This window comes from Talpa occidentalis, unplaced genomic scaffold (assembly GCF_014898055.3).
Source record: "Talpa occidentalis isolate TD23 unplaced genomic scaffold, MPIMG_talOcc4v2.1 talOcc4.10, whole genome shotgun sequence".
In the NCBI taxonomy this organism is placed as follows: Eukaryota; Metazoa; Chordata; class Mammalia; order Eulipotyphla; family Talpidae; genus Talpa; species Talpa occidentalis.
The window spans coordinates 49,000,759-49,019,110 of record NW_023600993.1 but is presented as its reverse complement, the minus strand read 5'-3'; positions in this window follow the sequence as shown (position 1 = coordinate 49,019,110).

Genomic DNA, 18,352 nt, shown 5'->3' with positions numbered 1-18,352 from the left:
CCCACTTGACAGGGAAATGGCTGGATCAGTGAGGGAAGAAAGGCAGGAAAGACACCTGGTAGCCACAGGGTGCCCCGACTGTCAGTGGGCAACTGAGAAGGGTGCATCCATTCTCCTGTTTCAGTTGTGACATTACGTAAAGATAATGGAACACAGATGCTCAGGATAAATAATTCAGTGGAAAACAAGAGACATAAAAATCATGGGCACCGTTAACAGCAGCCAAGATATCTGCCACAGCAACTCCTGTGCACGCTTGTTCTGACAAAGTCTGCAGTTGAACTTTATATCCAGATGTGAATCCTTAATAGGAAAGGGAAAACATATAACTCCACAGGCTGGGAGCTTACCATGAGTTCAGCTGACACTGCTGCCTCAAGCACCTGTCTGCAAGTACTTTGCATTTTTCTTTCTTTTTAGCAATAAACTGCTTTCTTTTCTGGTTCCCTTTCCATAATCTTCACCCAACAGCTCCTTAATTATTAGTATCAGGTGTCTCATTGGACAGTAGGATGTCAAATCCTTATTTTATTGAATTAGAATGCTTGATAATCAGTTATATTTATTGAGCATTTGACACATGCCACTATGCTAAATATGTGGTCTATTTTATTGTATTTAATCCTCACATACATACCTGGAAAAAGATTTCCCATGGGGAACAGGAGGAAACTGAGTTCAGAGAGGTTAAATGATTTGCCCGAGGCTACATGGTTAGTAAGTGGTTGAGTTAGAATTAAAACCCAGCAGGCTAGCTCTGGAGCCTCTTAACCACTGCCCGTTCTCTGTACGTTTTGTAGTTTTAGGGGCATTATTTCAATGCAGGGTGATATTCAGAGTTTGGCTGCTTGCACATCCCTGAGTAACAAAGCTTGCAGCACAGGAATTAATAACATGGGCTTCAGCACCAGAACGTCCCAGTTTCTGTCCTTCCTGGCTGGGTTCCCCTAGGAAGGCTCTTAACCTCTTGGAGCCTCATTCCCCATCAGAATAACAGAGTTCATGAAAGTGTCCGCCTCATGAATCTGTGTGGGAATAAATAAAATTATTCACATAAAAAGGTCACAGAACAATGCCTGGATCAAATAAGTACCCACAAATAGTAGTAATTAGTGAGCTACTGACAATTGCTGAAGCTTTGGTCAGTCAGCATATCTCATGGGCACGAGTGCAGCAGACAGAGCTCACTCCATCTTTCCCTCTACTTGTGGGAATCAGATATGGAGCTGTACTGGAGAAGGTTAAATTAAATGATCATATGATTAAATTAATGAGAGGGTCTCTTTTGAACAATAATCAATAATTGTAATATTTTAAAGAAAAAAAATGTTAAGGGGCAGGAGGGAGAGATTATCAGGTAATGTCACATCTCCACAGCTGCACAATAAAATCCTTACATTAGATAGCATTGAAGCCAACATGATCTCCACACTTCTTGGGAAAATCAGGCTTAACACACTGAGGATCTATTGAGGCAGTGGTCCCAGACATTGCCCACTCAGACCTTGTGGAAAGGTGAAGCAGAATTGAGATGTCCACCAAGTTTGGAAAAAGAGATGATGTGCAGGAGAGCACAGGCCTTTTCAGTATCTCCAGGCTTGACTGGTTGACAACTCAGCTATGTTTGTAGTGGGAAACATACAGGGAGAGAACAGAATCACTCACCATGGTACAAATGTATCAACCAAGCTGCAACTTATGAAATTGCACCTGAAATCAAATCCAGATACTACCTTTTATTGGTCAAATTATAAAGCAGATGGAAAAGAGCATAAAATCAGTCCTTTTCATAGCCAAGACCACAGGTTGAGAAGGAAAACAAAAAGCTCTTAATATTACAAACAGTAAGAAATATTTTGCTGCATATGGAGATCAAGACACATCTCACAAACACTTGTTTTTGTTAATCAACTGATGGAAACACAAACAGATCAAACATCTTTCTCTTTTCCATTTGACTCCCTGTGTCAATCTTATTTGACAGAAGCTCCCCAAAATATAGATTTTATAAATGATGACACAGTGTAATTTAAAACAATGTTTAATATTTCCTATTCTTCCATGACACAACATATTTTGTGAAAAAAGTTATAATTTATATGGTAAAAGGGAATTCAGGAGATATCCTTTAATTATATATCAGAGAATGAGCTTATGAACCAGGTTCTCTAATTGAAATCCTTCAATTACCCTTTTTATTTTTTTAATATTTATTTTTATTTATTTATGCATACAAAAACTGGTGTATAGGTCAGAGGTTCAGGGGATGAGAGGATTCACCTGAGACAGAGTGGGGAGCAGAACAGGCAGATCTACTGAAATACACTGCTGAGGGGAGCGGGCAAGACAGAGAGATCTGCTGTGCCATGTGGGTCATCTCCCTGGTTGGGAATTGAACTTGTATCGCAGTGGCTGGAGATAGCTTGATAGTGCTGAGACTTAAACCCCTGCACCACCAGGGAGGCCCCAATTATACTTGTTAGACAAGGTCCAAATTTTCTAAGATTTGTATTCTTCTAAAGCCAGGGAAGCTATAGTTAGATGTGTTGTATGTATCCCATAGTACTTCCCTCTAATTTCATATCTAATTGTTCACTTCTTCAGACTTTTATCTTACCAACCTACCTATTATGCTAATAGCAGTGACAGTTATATTAAGCTTATATTTCTATGATAATAGAGTTAGTGGAGTGTTATTTTCATATTTACTTATGAGTAAGTACTTATAGGAAATAATGTGTATCCTTATCCACATATGCATTTATTTTTACATACATATATGCACACACATAAATGCATGTGTGTGTATGAGCATGGGTGCACATGAATCAAGAGTAAAACTATATAAAATAAAAACAATGACAATGTCATAGCAAGTTCATGAATAGTCATTTAACTTCATGCAAAGCAAGAATATGAATATTCTAACAAATAAGTTAATAGCACTTACTTAGGCACTGTGACAGGTGCTTTATTTAATTGTATTATTTAAAACAACACAATGAGGAAGGTACTGTCATCACCTTCATTTTCCAGAAGAGGAAGCTGAGGTTTAGAGGAACTAAGTAACCCTCCTAAGTCACTCACTCATCAGTAAAATGGGAGAGAAATGGTGCAAGTCCACATCTACCTCTCCTCAAATCCATTTTGGTAGTGACTTCATTAAGCTGTCTTTCTTAGAGATGATCCAGTAAACTTATTCACTCATGGAAGAAGTTTGAGAGCTAAAAGAATCTGTCCACCATTGCAAAGTACATTTTTACAGATGCAGCCAGGATGAGAGCAATGTCTCCCAATTCTCAGATCAGTGCTTTTTTCCTGATTCTTGAAAGTTGCTTTTTTAATTCTCAGAGTTCACAAATCTTTTCACAGTGGCACAGATGTCAAATAACATTTCTGTTTTTTTTTTTTTCTTGCCAAGAAAATCTGCAGCATACAGTGGTCATAGGGCACACTGCTGACTCTGGATAGTAAGTAGTATCTCCCGGAGCTCTTGGAGGCCATGGGGAATTCAGAGCGTAAAGACTGATGGAGTTCCAGTTGCTTGTCTTGTCCTAAAATTCCCCAAGATCCTTCAAGATGTCCCAGAGCAGGTTTCAGAGCCTAAGACTCCTCTTGCATGTGCTGTTTCTCATGTACCAGATGCCATTCATTTTGGCGTTGACATCTGGTGTTGTCAGGGTGCTTAGCATTTGCTGATTGATAATGTGAACAGAATATACTGATTACACTCCCCCCCAACTCTTTAAAGGAATAGGAGAAGAGAAAAAAAAATGTTTCTCTTTTATGTAACTTAAATTTGCTTGTCATTCGTCTGTCTTTCCTCTAAACTAATGATGATACACCTAAATAGTATATGTGATTATCTGCTTGATTCTTAACTCCATCACCAGCACATGAGAACTCCAGGAGGCAAGAGGATAGGTCTCCAGGGTGGATTGCCCATAAATAAGGGCAATAACAGTTTTACCTAAAAAGATAAGACCTGAGGGTCCCTACAAGAAAATACAGTATTTAGGATTAACTTACCGAAGCTTAAAATATAATAAATTTTAGGTTGCAATTATTGCTGACTCTTATGGCACAGTTCAAATGTTTGTACTTGAAAGTGTGCTTCACACACTTGAAGTGTAAAATCTTTTCACATATGAGGAGAGGAGAGGATGAATGAAAAAAATATTGAGTAGCAGTCTAGAAGTAAAACAATCTGAAAGGTCCATTATCTATAATAAGATAAGAACAATTGAGGATTTATATCTCCTATGAACACAAAACAACGCCCTACAATATTGGCATCACTTAGGTCCTTACAGCAAAGACTGTCTAATGATCATATTGAAATAGGAATGTTTCTTGGGTGACCTTTATAACTCTTATCTGCTGAGAAGTGGACAGAAGGATATATTAAACCTGCTCAACAGCCTACACACAGGAATGCTGACAGTCATAGACTGTCTTCGGCAAGCCACTGGGAAATTTAGTCTTCTTCAAATTCTCACTCTCAGTTACTAAAATCAGTTGAATTCTCATCAACGAAAGAAATAGAAATTCAAGGGTCACGTGCAAGAGAGTTGCAGAAATAGACACTCATGGTCATCACTCAGATAATAAGTTCTATTTTGTTAGGAATTGAAATAATGGTCAGTGATTCAATTTCTTAATACCAGCTTTAAGTGCATGATCTTGGAGGAAAAAAATATCAGATCTTGCCTCTGAAAAACAATAGCAATGAAACCCTTTTTTAAAGGAAGATGTGACAGTGGCCTCTCTCCTTAAAAGGTGAATGGATGAAGCTATAGGTTTTTATTCACATATGATAAAAGAAAGTTTGATGGTTTTTCATGACCTTTTTATTCAGGGCACTGTTTTCCACTAGGAAACTGAGAAACTGATGTCTTAAAAGCCTAGGATTTTTTTTTCCAGTTTGTCCTCATTTTGGTAGAAAATTTGAAGGAAAACCAAGAATTATGCCTTTGACCTTTTCTTCTGGTTAATGGGATATTTTTTAGCCTAAGTCATGTTGGCAAAAGAATTCTGCACTTTGATTCCACAGTGCACAGGCAGTAGAGTATGACATGAATATGACATTTAATGTTTCATGCCTTGCATATTAATAGAGGGGGAGTTAGAAAGAAATGTCCTAGGGGCAAAGCAAGACTTTTATTTTTCTTCAAATGTTCATGCTTTTCTGCTCTCATCTCAGAGGGGATTATACTGCCCGAACAGCTGCAGGCAGGCATCCCTTGCCACCCAGCAGCAGCTCCGAGCAAGAGTTTATATAACATTTTCTACAGAACTCTCATACTCACAGATAATATTTTGGGTCATTTTAAGAAAAATTTAATAGTGAACTCTCTGCACTTTTTTCTTGTATGTTGCCATAACAACTAGAATCAGATTGTGTTCATAAGTAACTTAGCAGAATGGCATGAATCACCCTACCAGTGAGCAAGTCACTTGTAATCTCATCTTTCCATAAAAAAATATTTTAGCTACTAACTTATTTCCTGCTCCGTTCCATTCTTAGCTGAATATGTTATTGAAGGGCTTTGTTTTTGTTTCTTTTTTGTGTGTGTGGTGGCAATATTTAAATTGAGAAATCAGACATATAACTAGTAACCTCTGAGAAAACATTAGGGAGTGATCAGCAGGGGATTGATGGGAGAGAATGAGTCTTAGATCTGCTGGAACTGGAAAAACGTGATAAAGATAAAATTTGTGGCTCTGATATCATTAACACTCTGCTTTCATTCACATAACTTTATTGTTCAGATACATAAATTTACCCTTTTTCAGATTTTTTGGGGTCTGCATTGAAGCTGTATATCATATAGCTGAAAGAAAAGAGATCAACTGGTTGAAATGAAAAATTCCCATATTAGGATTCTTTTTCCTCTTCTGAACATTTTTTTCCTCATTCATCCAAAGAGAGTTGGTATCTACTGGGTTTATTAAAATATGTTAAAATTAATACTTTATTAAGATCATGATATCAGTTACTTGAGTTAATTTTGAAAACTCAGTAATATTTACTAAAAAAAAAATTCTCTCAGAAAATGACATATGATCAAAAATACCTGGCCCATTTTACCCCTAACCTACTAGTACTATATCAGTGATTATCTCTGCCAAGATTATTATATAAAGAAATAGACTACCTACTCAGAACTTAAATGCCTAAAGGAATGCAATGTCTTGAAGATTTGAGTGCCTCTTATAAAATGTCCTACTTAGAAGATACATATTCTATCCTAAGAATATAGAAGGTTTCTCTTCTACCTTAAGAACAGACAGTTCCTCTTTGCCTTTTCCTGTTTTCTCTATTCATGTCCTAAGTACATGAAATTCTTCAAGTTTATACAAAGTAACAGAATGAGTTATTTTAACAATATTAACAGCCAGGCACCTCAATATTAATTGCTTTCTTTTCTCCCAGAAGGTCCTTAGACTATAAGAATAAAACTTTTTCTTCTTTCTAAGAACAAAGGGACACTGCTGGTTTTCAGGAGAATTAAGTTACCCTCCCACCCCACATACACATGCCATACTCAACATAAACATATTCAGATATGAAATAAATAACTTATATTTTAGACCCCATTGAAGAGTAGACTGAGTAAATTCAGAGTCAGAATTCAGCACAGAAACTGCGGAAAGGACAGGATCTAGTGTCCTGAACAAGAACAGGGCTTCCCACAGAAGAAGAAAAAAAAATAATGGGTTTATAGGAGGAGCTTGTAGGACCACCAAGTTCTACATATATGTGAACAATTACAGAATTTTTATGCATGAAATGTGTTGATTTACATATCTTTGAATCATTATAAAGATCTGGACAATAGACATTTAGGTGTCCACCATGGAAAATCAAGGCCCAGAGGTCATTCTCCAAGTTTCCTAGATTGTATGAGCCTCCTGAGATCGTAAAAGGAACAGGGATGTCTCTTTAACGACTAGAGCTCAAAGTCATTTAATTAATTAAAAATGTGTTTTTAGTTGCATCCCAATTGGAATTTAAATTTGTATCAATTACAAAAGTAATTGACAGAAGAGTGTAGGAGTTCATTCACCTATATGCTAGTATTTGTCTTAAGGACCCCTACATTCATATCTGTAGACAATGATTTCAATACAGATGATTTATTTGGCAAGTCAATCAAGAAAACCCCTCAAAATGAGTGAACAGTAACACAAGAAAGGAAAGGCAGCCAATAAAATGTGTATTATCAGATCATTATCACTGTGAATAATGGGACCTTAACCTTGCCAAGGGATTCTGAGAATCACCAGCCTCAGATTTATTCTGCCTGGAGAGAAAGCAGCTTAGGCATTTCTATACCAACTGATAACAGTCATTGGTGATAACTGCTCCCAAGGGACATTAATTATCTAGATTTCCAACCTATCCACTGGGCCAGAAGAGATTTGGCCATCAGAGAAATCCCTTAGGCCTTTGGAATTTAAGAGTGTGCTGCGGTGATAATGCACAAAGAGGAATGGGTATAAGGCCCACAGTGCTGGCTATAGACTGTGATGCAATCTGGGCTGATTGTAGAGAAAGCAAACCAAGAGCTCTCCATTTATAATCTGCCTATACCTGATCTTTCTCAGAGGAGGAATCTTTTCAAGGAAACAATGATGTTCTCAAATAGGCTGTGGTAGCATACAGTCTTAGAGTTGGAAGGGACCTGTTATGACCTAGGCCATGACAACTGTTTTTACCAATGAGATAACTGAAATCTAGAGAAGGTAAACAATGTTTCCTGTAATAAGTGGCACAACCGGTATTAGAAGCCACAGAAGTTTTGATTTCCAACACAGTATTATTTTGACCAAATCATATAATTTTTTAGTACCTCTTGTCTGTTTCTATGGTCAAAAGTACAGTTCAAACAAAATATCATAAAATATACATATAAATTAGTATACTAGTAAGACTGATATCATCATTGGATTATTAGAATGTAACCCCACAACCCCACCTCTTCTTTATCAATGTTTTTTAGGGTGCTACCTCTTATATTATCAACAGCCTCCCTCCCCCAAGCCTTGCATTTCCAACTCTGACTTTGCTGTGTCTGTTCAGGTGATATCTCCTTAGCTTAGAATAGAGTTCCACAGTATACCTTCACCAGGTATTTCTCTATTGGATAGGCTCATACTTACACTTTTGAGTCCAATGAAATGTCACTTCATACCACATCATGATATTGTGGCTTCGACTTCTGCCCCACATTTTACACTTATATTTCTGATAGGTTTTACACTGCATATTGGGTGACTGTTTACCTTTTTACTTCCTCCTCCTGCTGGAATCCACATTATAAGTTGTTTTAAGAACCACAGCTTTATATCACTTTGAAAGGACAAGGGTTATGCTGAAGTAGTAAAAGACCTTAAAAGGAAATTACTTAAGAATCGAACAGATGATTTTTGTGCATATGTTTTATCCCTCAGAGATCAGCTAGAGTCTCTCTCCCACATTGTCATCATTCTCACTCAGGAACCCAGACTGGCAGAGCAGATGCTGTCTAAAGTGCTGTGAATTATTTAGGGGAAAGATGGGAAAATAAGGCAAAGCACACACAAGCTTTTGAACCTTCTATATGGCATGATGCCTGTCACTGCTCTCATTTCATTGACTGAAGTGATCCTCATGATGCATATTCATGAGTTGTCCTAATGACTACCTTGCCTGGCACAGGATAGATCCTTAATGAATAAGTGAGTAAGGAAATAAATGAGTGAATGCATATACCTTTCTTATATATGTGAGATATATAAACTATTTTGCATAGTGTAAGTTCACCTACATTGAAGTTGTTGTTTCGTTCTTTTCTTTCACAAACAGAATCATCATCATGGTCATCATCCATTGAGCACTGTGTGAGAAACTTCAAGCCAAGTGCTTTATATATTCATTTAGTCATCATGACAATCTGTAAAATGGGTATTATATTCATTGTTAAAATTGAGGAACTTGAGGTGCAGAGACATTATCACTTATACAAAGTCTCACAGAGGGAAGGTGACAGCACCAAGTCTAAATCCAGGTCTGTCTGACCTCAAAGCCCAAGCTTTTACCCACTTTGTTATACTCCTCTCAGGAACTCACATCCTTATTTTTTAACAGCTTAGATAGGGAAAGTTCCAAATACTCTCAAAGGAATTTTTTTTTGCTGTCAGCCAACGGGTAAACACAAGACCAACCAACATTATTACAGAGGAGGGGCAGTTTTAAGATTGCATTGTGTAAGACTTCTAATATTTAACATGTTGCACTTTTTGTAGCTCTTTAACACTATAGCTACCAAGTACAAAACTCAAAGTATTCATTGTGTACTTGCACAAATCCTTAAAGAGGTTCGAAATTGTTATTTGGGCAAATATATGTTCTGGATCCCCTGACTGCTCACCTTGAGGTTATGGAAGTTGAGATGACCTTCTTGCATAGGAGAATCACTTTCATATTATAAACATTCCCAACATAATGACCATCCTGCCCCCTAGTGGAAGGGATGTCTGTCGCTGTCCTTGGTTCTGAAATAGCAGTTGGCCACTTTCTTTCTCATTCTGGAACCTGAGAATGAAACTTGGTCTGAACTGTACCAGTGCCCAGAGTTATTTCTCTCTCTCTTTTTTTCCCTATCTTGATAAACAATAGAGTTTATTTCATGAAATTATTATGGTTCATTTTTCTTACATTTCTTGCTTTTAGGAAATTTGGGAAAGTTATCTGTAAGAAGTTCAGAATACATAGATTTTTTTTTTTCTCTGCATCTGAACCTCATGTTTAGATACTGTGGCAAAAAGTTGTTGCAATTGCCCCAACAAAAATATCAAAAATAATAGTTAAGGTAGCAGAGTAACCACTGAATAGTAGTTTAAAAAAGCATAAGCTTTGCAATAATCTTACCAAGTTTGAGTCTGAGCTCATCAGCTCAGTAAACTGGGAATTTACCTAACTTCAGTTTTCTCATCCTCAAGGTGGAAATATAGCATTATTGAACTCAGAGTCATGGGGAATTGCAAATGAAACAATGCTTGTTAAACGATCAGCACATATCTGGGCACCCTGTAAGTCTGCAATATAAGTTACTGTTGTCATCTTGAGGCAACTGTTGATATTTTTGCTAGTTTTATTATCATTTTGCCAGTCATGTAACTATTTTGATGTAGCATATGCCAAAAGTTTGTTTACTGTAATTAATATTTTGAGAAAGAATCCCTCGGAATGTTAACTACCCCACTTTCCATTCCTTACCCCATTAGTAAATAAGGCATGCAGAACATGAACACCTGAACCATATCTCAACTGTTACTCCTATAAATGCCAGCTTTATTTATGCTCTCATCTTTTGCAGATGGTTGTTAGTAAAAGTGATTCTTGCAGGAGTATGTGCCTCCTCCAAAATTGAAGATATTCTTTGCTTTCTTCACTATTATCCCATGAACCTTTTAAAATAATTTAGTTGCAAGAAAAAGTTTCTTTCAATGAAATTTTTCTACCTTTTTTGCCAAAAAATACTTTTTTCTTTTTTTTTTTAAAGATTTATTTATTTATGCATACAAGAGCTCAGGAATAGGCCAGAGATGTGGAGGGGTGAGAGGATTCATCAGAGACAGGGTGGGGAACAGGCAGACTGACTGAAATACACTGTTGAGGGGAGCAGCGGGTGAGGCAGGAGAGGTCTGCTTCTCCATATGGGTTGTTCTCTGGCCAACTGGGGATTGAATTCGTGCTGCAGAGGCTGTGGATTGTTTCATAGTATGGTGCTTAACCCCTTGTGCCACCAGGGAGGTCCAAAAAATTAAATACTTTCTAATCTAATGTGGTCTTCTATATTAGTTGCTAGGAAATGGATAGCCAAACTCAGTTGCTAATACTCATAATGAGTTAATTTCAAATGCCTGATATTACCTACACCACCTTCCCTCTCCGATGATCTTTATTCTATTAAAGTTGATCTTTCCATGCACAGTCTACTAAACATTTACTTTTTAAAATTTATAATTCTTACTGTAGTCTATTTTGCATTAAATTTTGCCAACTGCTATAAATATTTTAATGTAGATGTGGTACATATTCTAGACATAAATAAATCATAATTCCAATGAACATAATCTAGACTATATAACAAATATATTTGAACAGTTATCACTATAAAATAAGCCACTAATCTTTTTATTGCTATGGATGAAATAATCCAGGACTGGAAATTAGGTTATCATGGTTCTCCTAGTGTTATCTTGTATGTAGGCTTTTACTGTATATAGCAGGAATCCCCAAAGAGAAGAAATTTCAGCATGTCCATTTTGGAAAAAAAATCCATGGGAATGTTAACTACCCAATTCCATTTTTTACTCCATTGCTAAATAAGTTATGCAAAGCACAGAATATCTGAATCATATCTCAACTGTTACCCCTATAAATGTCAACTTTATTTATGCTCTTATCTTTTACAGAAGGTCACTGGTAAAGGTGATTCTTGTCTTCAGTCCACACTTAAAAGGTGTGTGATTTCGATAGATCACAGGATTTTCTGGTCTTTTTTTCCTAATATATGATAGTGATGATAAATTAAAGAGACCTGGTACATAGGAAATACTCCATAAATTTAGCTGCTACAATGCTCATAATGATACAATAATTACAACTACTATTACTATTACTATTACTGCTGGTGCCCTTCCCTGCCCACCCTGTTTAAAATTGCAAAATAGCACTAATTATCTTCCTTTCCATGTTTATTTTTCTCCATAGCACTTACCACCATCATTCACACTCTGTTTCTGACTTATTTGTTCATTTTCCATCTTCCCTACCAGAATGTAGGTAGAGATTTTATTTGTATTTTTATTGTGTTTTGTTTTCTTCCATTTTCTCAATACTTACTAAAGTGCCTGGAATGTAGTAGGTTCTTAGTAAATATTTGATATAAGAATACATAATTCACCATGGGTAACTACTTGCAATAGCATTTGGTAAGAGATGGATTTCTTTCAGCCAGAACCTACAAATGGTAACTAAAAGGTTAGATGGTCCTACCTGAACCCTATTATGAAATAAGAATGAAAGTAGTTTATCATGAAGCCAACCTGAGCATAATTATTTGTCACAACAGCAAATTCCACACAGTGAGTTTTCAAGATCAGTCTCAAGATTCTCTTTAAAAATTGGTGAATATTTAGAGGATCTGAATATACATTTTGCCAAAGAAGTTTTACAGGTGGCCAACAGGCATATAAGATATTTTCAACATCATTAATCATTAGGGAAACACAAATTAAAATGAGATCTCACCTCATACTATTACAAGGGCTATAATAAAAAAATGTTGGTAAGGATAGGAGGAAAAGGAAACCTTTTTGCATTGTTGGTAAGAATGTAAATGGGTGCAGCTACTGTGGAAAGTATAGAGGTTCCTCTTAAATTAAAAACAGAGCTGCCATATGATTTAGCAATTACACTTCTGGGTCTTTAGGCAAAGAAAATGAAACTTATTCAAAACTTATTCAAAAAGGTGTTCATAGCAGCATTATTCACAGTAGTCAAACTATGGAAACAACCTAATATCCAACAATGGATGAATATGTGGTATACATATATACATATACATGTTTGTGTGTACATATAAATAATGTGCTACTACCCAGCAATTAAAAAAAGATCTGAATCTTGCCATTTACAACACGGATGGACCTTAAGGGAATAATCCTATGTGTAATAACTCAAGCAGAAAAAAATTCAAAAATGAAATTATATGATTTCACATACATGTGAAATCTAAAAAAAAAAAAAAACCAAAGCAAATCAACAAACAGAACTCCTAGATACAAACTCCTAGAGAACATAAGAGTGGTTGCAAGATAGGAGGAGGAGTAGCGTTGCACAAAATGGGAAAAGGTTATCAAGAGGGTAAATCCCCAAAATTAGCTTTGTGTGGTATAAATAATAACTAGACTTCTTGTGGTGGGGATTTCAGCTTATGTAATTATTGAATCATTTTGTTGTATACTTGATTTCACTATATTGTTATATGTCCATTATTGCTCAACAAAAAAATATTGGTGAAAACTAGCCAGAGTGACTCAGGGAAGTGCTTACCACATGAGAAGGTGCTGTTGTTAGAGCTGGTGGAATCTACAAACTTCAGTTCTTTGGTTTTTGTTGTTTTGTAAATTATATTTGTGTGTATATGTGTGTGGAGAACTAGGTTGCAGGCCAGAGATGTGGGGGTGACCCCTCATCTGGTGACCATTCACCAGAGACAGACTGGGGAGCAGAACAGGCAGGTTTACTGAAATACACTGCTGAGGGGAGCAGGGGGCAAGGCAGGAGAGGTCAGCTGTGCCAGTATCGAACTGGCCGAGGATTGAACTCAGTCCTCAGTGGTAAGATCTCTGAGACTTAACCCCTAGGCCACCTGGGAGGCCCCAAACTTCAGTTATTTGTGCAGGATGTCTATCTGTGACAAAACTACAGTTGATGATAATTAATATTCACTGTCAGCACATCTTGTTTTATCACCTAACTCCGGCTCATCTACTCTTGCCAGTCATTATTCTGCCTAGAAATGTCCAGTTTTTATATTTGTCATTACTAGTTTCTTATCTGTAACTTCAGAAAGCTAAAAGCATATGAATGTAGAACCATTATCCACCAGATTGTTTGGCTGTGTGTGTGGGTTTCATGCCCAGGTCCACCACTTTCTGTCTGGGTGGCATTTGTCAAATTACTTTTATGTTTATTTATCTTAAAGTGGGATTGAAAAATAACCCTGACTCATGAAGCCATTTCAAACATGACATGAAATAAACCATGTAAAAAGCCAAGCACATAGTAAATTCTTAGTAATTATTGTCTATTATTCTGTAGCTCTAATTTGGCACAGTGTTATTTTCAGAGGTCCTGGGGGTTTAGCTTGACTTTCAGCAAAATTGTGACAAAATTGTGTCTTTGGTGATTTTCTTATCGATATTTTCTTTTCCTGAAATTATCTCCCCACAACCCAAATCCCCTCCAAAACCCAAATAATTGGAAAATATAACTCATACTTATTTGTCTTAATTAGTGAAATAGGACTGGCTTGTTTATAAAACAAAGTCTGGATTATGAAATGAGGTCTTCCAATTTTTTCTCAACTTTTTGTCCAAAAATGTATATTATGTTACATGGTGTGGTTTTCTGTCTGCCCTAACTGGCTCTAACCTCTGGGAAAACTTATATATACAATGTATATTGTACATGTGTATTGCACATGGAAAGATGTACTCCTACAACATGTCCTTCAAGTGGTAACTATGATATACAGAGATACTTGAAAGAAAAAGGACCTAACTAAAAACTAGAATGATGATACCTGCACATCTGCATCCCATAAAATTCACTTTATAAGTTTATTGAGATTCTGTAGGCTTACATGAGAAATTTTGGGGGTAGTGCTTTACTTAAAATGGGGTCAAATTTTGGCATTATATTCTTCTATTTGAGTTTTGTCTCATCAGAAATATATCTAAAGATAAGGAGTATACAAGAAAGGAATGAAAGTTTTTTTTCTTTTAAAGATTATTTATGCATACAAGAGCTGGGGTGCAGGCCAGAGTTGGGAGGGTGAGAAGATTCACCAGAGACAAAGTGGGGAGCAGAACTGGCAGATCGACTGAAATATACTGCTGAGGGGAGCAGCAGGCAAGACAGCAGAGGTCTGCTGTGCCATGTGGCTTAGCTCCCTGGCTGGGGATCGAACTTGTGCTGCAGATAGCTTGATAGTGCTGTGTCTTAACCCCTTGCACCACCAGGGAGGCTCTGAAAGTTTTTAAATTTGGAAATCGCAGCTTTATGGAGAAATCAAAATTATTTGGGGGAACTTCTTTGGAAATGAGTAACTTTGTGACCCAGAGCCTCCACTGAACCGTAGTTCTCACTACCCTGCCATGAGCCCCCAAGTTCCACTGGCAGGAAACAAGCTGTCCCCAAAATCACTGAGGCAACTTCAGCTGAAGATTGTGCTTAGGAAATGACCAAACTGAACGTAAATGGAAATTATTTATCAAACATTGACAAATAACTTGTAACCAAGCAAAGGCATTCAAAATTTTACACTTGATGACAACCAGGAAATCTTAAGTGTGTCAGAAAGAAAAGACACATCAAAAACATCAGCTCTTAGTAGCCAAAGGTCGGGATTTGAATTAGAGAAAGCACTTTGGGAATTTTTTTGTGGTTTGTTTTATTTGGGGAGAATGCTGTTTGATTTTATTTTTTGTCTATGAAATCATCTAGATAAGAGCAAGATTGAACTCTAGTGGTGAAAAGCCCAAACTACAAGCTATTTAAAAATCCTTAAGCATATGAAATAATAGCCCTGGAATACTGTACCTAAATAAAGAGGTTCAGGAGGCTGCAGGCCTAAGTCACAGCAGCAAACTGATCCTAAAAAAAGAGTCTGTTTGAGAGGACCCAGGTTTCCTCCCATATAGTGTGACTGTTATGGCTACGTCAAGGCAGCACGCTGTTCTAGGGCAAATGCCAAGGGGACAGTATTTTTAGATTTCTCAAAAGCAACTACTGAATATATATGAATCTACAAGGATAGCATTCATGAAGTAATATGCTGAAAATAAATTTTATTAAGAATTCCTTAAATCAACCTTGACTGTAGCATGTTAATCAGGAACAGGGCCAGCCTGAATTTCATTCAATCATAAACCTGAGTCAAGCCCCTTTTCTGGGTCAGATGCTGCTGAAGGACATGAAAGAATATTAGGAATTAGGAATATGTCTTACTTTCCTGGATACAAGATAATAGAGGTATAGAGAACTTGGACAGCTGGCTTTCCAGACTAAAATGCCTCCAAAGAATGCTGTGAACAGCATCCACCCCATCCCTTCAATTGTGAACCCCTGAATCTGTATATGCCAGCCCTGGTCTTTGCACAGTATCACACTGCCTCTAAATGCCTTGCTATTTCTTGAAGCTAAGAATTTATGTTGATTGAATCCAGGAAGTAGATCTGTTTTTTATAAATGCTGTGTATCATTGTGAGATCGGGGTACCATTTTTGCTCTTGTTGGTTGCTTAGTTATTTGTTGTCCTTTAAGGTTTGAGAGGGCTGGTCAACAGCTCAGTCTCATTGCCAAGCTATTGCCTTTGGGCAGGATTTCCCAAGCCGTATTTGTCAGGGAAGGTGCTGTATGTGTATTAGTGAACCAATCTAAAAAGAAGAGGGAGGCTGTTTTCTTCTATAATCAAATATCAGGCTATGGGTGGATCTGATGTTAGGGATGACTGGATTTGGAGATGTCAATGCCATGTTTCACCTTATTATTCTCAATTACTTGCCACCTTCTCTTCCTTTCTACATCTCTCATTTAAGTCTCTGCCTGAATGTCTCCTGACATCAGCAGACTTTCTCCAAGTAGTGAAGAGTATAGAACAAGAAGCTTAAAAGTTACAACCTTAGGTACCTAGCTTGAGAGATGAGATGAGAGGTCCAAGCTTTTGTTCTCAGGACTGTCCTTTCCTTGGCCTGGAATGCTTCAAGTGCCCACTATTTAGATAAACCCCGAGGCACTAGGATAGACTCAGCATCATTACAATGCCTGGGCCAGATTGCACAGTGTCGGTATCAGAAGATGGGGTAGAATTTGCATGCATCAGGTAACAATTCCAACTTGAGTCTACTCTAAGAGGCTCTTCGGAAAAGAAACTCTATGCATATATGTGTTTGTGTGTGTATGTATAGTATGTATATACATATATATATATTTAAATTATTTTATAAATTAATTTACTTCAGGACTGCTCAGAACTTTCAATGTACCTAATGAATCTTCATAAAACAGATATGGAACCATGCATTTACTAATCTCTTTTGTATACATGATGATTTTTTCACAGGGAAATGTGCAAGGCAAGTATTCAATAGAGCACAATTTAGAAAATACAACTCTAGAGAAACAATATTGGTAATATATATTGGTTGGTATTGCTCACAAATGCTTTTTGCCATCAGAGGTTTCCATCAACTATCATGGATTTCAGACAACCAGGTTGCCTGATTAAAAGAACTATCCTGATTTGTATTTTAAATATTATCACTCATAACAAATATTTATTGGTTGCCAAACATGTTTCTAGATGCTGGGGACAAAATAAAATAGTCAATAAGTGGGTGCTTACAGAATTATATTCTAATAGAGTGACTACCAAAAATAAATATGTAATGTTATATAGTAAAAATGCTTTAAGAAAAACAAAGGTTGAAGGAAATAAAGATAAAGAAGGAGTTATATTAGATAGATGTGACACAGAAAGCCTCTCTCAGAGAGAGAAATTTGTACACAAGCCTGTTTATAATGTAGGAGTCAGCCTCTTAAACAAAGCCCAAATGTTTGGGGGTAGGGGCCTGGAAGCAAAGCCAAGGATCAAAGGAAGTAGAAAACTTCACTGTTACCAAGTCATGGGGAAAGGGTGAAAGATTTGAGCAAAGGATTTGGTGTGTTCTACACAGAATTTAAGGGAGAGGTAGAATTCATAAGGATTAATAAATATTAAACATTCTGCATCCCAGTGGTACAGATACTTAATTCACAACTTAGGAAGTCAAAGACTGGTGCAAGAACAACTCAGTGACCAGTTGAGCCAGGGAGGCTACATGAAGCAAAGGATTTAAGCTCCCAAGGAGTAATAGATAAGACCACAAAGGTACGTTAGACAGATTCCAGTCAGGAAAGTTTACCTCTGATGCAGAGACTACTGGGAACCATGGAAAGTTTTTGATTTAGAGAATGACATGACCTATGCTACTGTTCAAAGCGCATGGATGTCTTCCTCTCTCCTGGCCCATATCTGCCCTTCACTGGTTTATGCCTTACTCCCTCAGGACTCCGATAGAAGGCAGGGAACTGATGTATTTATTCGAACAAAGGCATTAAATCAATAATGCCTAAATTCCAGAGACTGCTCCTTTGAACTCTCAAGCACTGCAAGTAAATTAATGACATTTCAAGCCTTAAGCAAACAGTATAAGGTGATACCAGGAGGTACTACAGTGCAGTAGTTGACCTGTGAACCTAGCCTGGCTCCATCTTTCCTAGCTGTTGACCATTGCAAGACTGTCACTGAATCAGGTGCTACATCTATAAAATGGATATAATAATGGCACCTAGATAAGGAATGTTTATGGAGATTAAATGAAATAATCCATGCAGGATGATAGACACATGGGAATATTTAAATTTAAATTAATTTAAATAGAACAAAATTAAAGATACAGTTCCTCAATCACAGCAGCTATAGTTCAAGTGTTCAATGACCACAGTGGCTTGTGGTTTGCATATTAGATA